Below are 3874 nucleotides of genomic sequence, written 5' to 3'. Positions count from 1 at the left end.
CCTCTGCTATCCCTGCGCATATCTGTTGATGACTTAAGTATTGATACATTCATTTTCTTTCCCAAATGGTGGAAAGTAGTGATTAAGAAGCTAGTGGTTTCTCTAGGAGTAAGAAATTTAGGTGAATCAGGAGGGTGGGGTAAGAGAACATCACAGTGATGAAGTCTTCATGTTTTGAAGTTAGACTGCCTGGGTTTGAGCCTCAGCTTCACTATGTTCTTTGCTATATTATTTGAACAAATATCATTACCAGCTCTCTAAGTCTCAATCGCTTATCTATAAAATAACAATAATAATAGCACTCACGGAATAAGCTTGATATGAGGGTTAAATAAGATAATCCAAGTAAAACTCATATACAGTATCTGGTGTATAATGAACATGTAATCATAATGCTAAAAATAATCATTATTTTAATCATATTAATAATGCTATAGTTGTTTATTATCCCAAACCTGCTCTTCATAAATGGCATATATGTATACAGAGATCACATTGTAATCATCAGAAACCAACTAGGTGTAAAAAGATGAGAGTGAAATATCTTCAAATGTGGGTGGATTTGAGAAGTCTCGAGAAAGAATTCCTGAGGCAAGGAGATAGCTCTGGGATAATTCAAGATTTCAGTTTCTGCTTTGTTTCTTGTCTATGCCATGGGTAAGGAGGGAAGCTAGGACTGGTACAAACTGTTCATATAACCCAGAAGCATTAGAAAACTTGACCGAGTAATAAAAATTTTATGGGTTCTATAGCTAGACCAGGATAACTTAGTGATAACGCTCAAAGACATACAACTTAAAGTTTTACTACAAGGTACCAGGTATTTCCAAAGTCCTCATTTATCTGTCTCTTCTTGGAGAGTGAAGAAAGAACAGCAAGCCAAAAAGATGAACTATAATAGCTGTTTTTATATTTTCAAAACTCTAATTCAAAATACCTTTGCAAAGCTAAAGCTTTAGGTAAATCCAGTAATAATGATGAAAATCATTAAAGGTTTCAAAAATAATTCTTATTTTTTACCCGTTTTATTTCCAAACATAGTTAAACTCTGTAGGCCTGATGTGTCACAATAGAAGAAGAAACATTTGCAAGTTTCCCAGGAGTACATACTCAGTCCACTTTTTCTAAATAATCTCCTCAGCAATATGTCTACAACCACTCTTTCAACCACATGAAATAAACCCAAAATCTGTATTTCTAACCTTCACTTCTTTCTTTAGCTGAAGATGCAAGTATGCCTCTTGGATATCTCTTATGAGAATATAGATTCCTAAAACTCAATGCTACTAGCGTAATTCCCTCTTCTCTCTTTCCTCATAAACTTTCCCCATAAACTGACTGCCCGTACGTTGCTTATGATCATTGTTAAACTCACACTTCACCTAGGGGATAGACCTAGTCCTGTATCTTCTCCCTCTATAAGTACACTTATTCCAGTTCCTAAATACCCCTTCATAATGCTCTTTCAATTCTTACCAACACAGACTTGGTCAAGCCCTCACTGTTAGCCCTACCTTCCCCATGTCTGTAGCACAAGCCTACAATGATGTTTGACCTTTCAGGCTAGTCCCTACTCAAGTTACAGAAAGGGTCAGTAGAAATCAGATGAGTCACTGTGTACTACGCACTAGAAGTGTAATGCTGAATGGAAGGAAATATAGGTTCCATAAGAGCTGTACCATGAATCATATGTTTATTAGTGTGGCATGGGCTAAAATAGCAGAAATCTAGGTTCTAAACCTGCCTTCTAGTGAGGGGTTCTGCAAAGACGGCACTCAGAAAATGGTGTTTAAATTCGGATCTGAGGAATGAGGAAAAGATAGGTAGGACGTCACTGCATAGTTGGGAACAGGGTTGGGGAGGGTAGTTGTGGATGTTTCTAGTAGATGTATCAGGTAAATGCATAAAGTCCTGAAGCAGAAAAGAGCAAAGACATATTACAAGTAACAGAGAAAACTCAATATGGTCAGAGAGGAAAGGAAGAGTAGTACAGAAAGTAGTCGAAGGTGGAAGTTTGGGTGAGGTAAGGTCATGAATGGCCATGCTAAGTGTATGAGAATTTCCCTCAATGCTAAAAATGAGAAGCTAAACAAAGGATCTCTGTGGCTACTGTGGGGAAGAATGGAAGATCAGGAGTGTGTACTTCTAGATAAATCAAGAGGCTGCTAGAGCAATACAGAGGCAGATGATGCTGACTCAGAGAGGATTCCTGCAAAGGAGGTGAGAAGAACTGGATGAATATTAGCTGTGCAGGGGTGATACGATCTACAGGAGTTGGAGATTGATGTCCTATGGAAATTTAGAGAAAATAGTCCAGAAGTGCTCAAGGTAGTGCAATAGTCCAGAAGTGCTCTCCACCAGATAAACATCTAGCTCGCTCACATCCAGTGTCTAGTGTTGCTCAGGGATCTATTTAGGATTCTAGAAAGGGACATAGCTATCAGATTGGAGGTGGACTGTCAAACTCAATTTTGTGTGGAAAGTTAAAATTTGAAGTGACTATAGAATGAAGTCATGAATACTAATCTTAATCACAATCCCAAGGAATAGTCCCTAATCACAGCCTCAGCCTATTTCTCTCACATCTTTCCCGCCAGAGCTACAGTTCAGGTTTGGGCTTTCTTTTTTGCTATTTCTAATATCTCCTTACATGGGCCTTGGTAATTAACAATCAATTCTCACCTGTTTCCTAAAATTATTGCTGAATTGTGGTTTTCACATCCTGGAAATTTAGAATAATATTCCTTCCCTTCATGACAACTTCAGTTTCCTATTTCAAAATTGAGACAGACTCTGGATTTATCATACTTCTTTGCTTTCATGTTTGGATCATGAATGTCCATATGTTCTAAATGCCAAGGTAAATTGTCTGGAGCCCCTTTCTCTTAGTGTCGTTTGGCCAGTAGTACAGAATTAATGACATTTGTCATCCCTCTTGGGCTATATTCTGTCTGCTTTTTGCTTCTTCTTGCTTTAATAGTTTCCTACAAAACTGTCACTTCACAACTTCACTAGGCTAATCTTTAGAAAAGAAAATTTGTAAAGTCACTCTCATTCTTAAGCATGCTAATGATTCCTCATTTCTACAGAATATTTATCCTGTCAATTTCACAATGGCCTAGTTTTCCTAATCTTATCGTCAATCCCTCACATTTGATGACATTCGTAACTCTAACACTGTGCTTGTTGAGTTATATTTCTTAAAATATCTTTCCTTATTTTCAATCTGTAAAACTCCTTATTCTTCAAAACACACGATGATTCTTATGTCTTCTATGAAGCCCTTCCTACTTCTCCATCTTTCGGTTAAGCAATGTCCATAGTACAATACTTTTAAACCAGGTTGTTTTTTCTTTTAATTTTCTGGATGAAATAATGTTTGTGTTATAGTCCCTACAGTTTTAACACAGAAAAATACTTCTGATTATGTCTTGCATCCTAAAATTAAAATTTTTAAATTGTGGCATCAAAAATAGTACACCCACATGAGGAATCTTTAAAAAAAAATACTTAATGGTTAAAAATTCATTATGTTTATGAGATCCTCAGAAAATCTTGAGTAACTGGAACTCCATTATACCAAACCATAGTAAACTTATATACATATTTATTTATTTCGAAGCATATAGTTATACACTATCTCCTATGTGCTACCCTAGCAACATGGACATACATCACTTCCAATCAGAAAAGATAGCTCTTTTTAGAATTGTTGTCTTACATGTTTTTCTCTGACACAAGACTACAAGCTCCTCTGGGACAAAGACCATGTCTAAATCATTTCACTTTTCCTCCATATTTAGCTATTAAATTGTTGTTGAATAAGTTAATAAACCCACTGTAATATTCATCATAAAGCTACAATTTAAATAAA

This window comes from Equus przewalskii, chromosome 19 (genome assembly GCF_037783145.1).
Source record: "Equus przewalskii isolate Varuska chromosome 19, EquPr2, whole genome shotgun sequence".
NCBI classification, from domain to species: domain Eukaryota; kingdom Metazoa; phylum Chordata; class Mammalia; order Perissodactyla; family Equidae; genus Equus; species Equus przewalskii.
The sequence above is the reverse complement of the archived record's forward strand: the minus strand, read 5'-3'. Positions refer to the sequence as shown.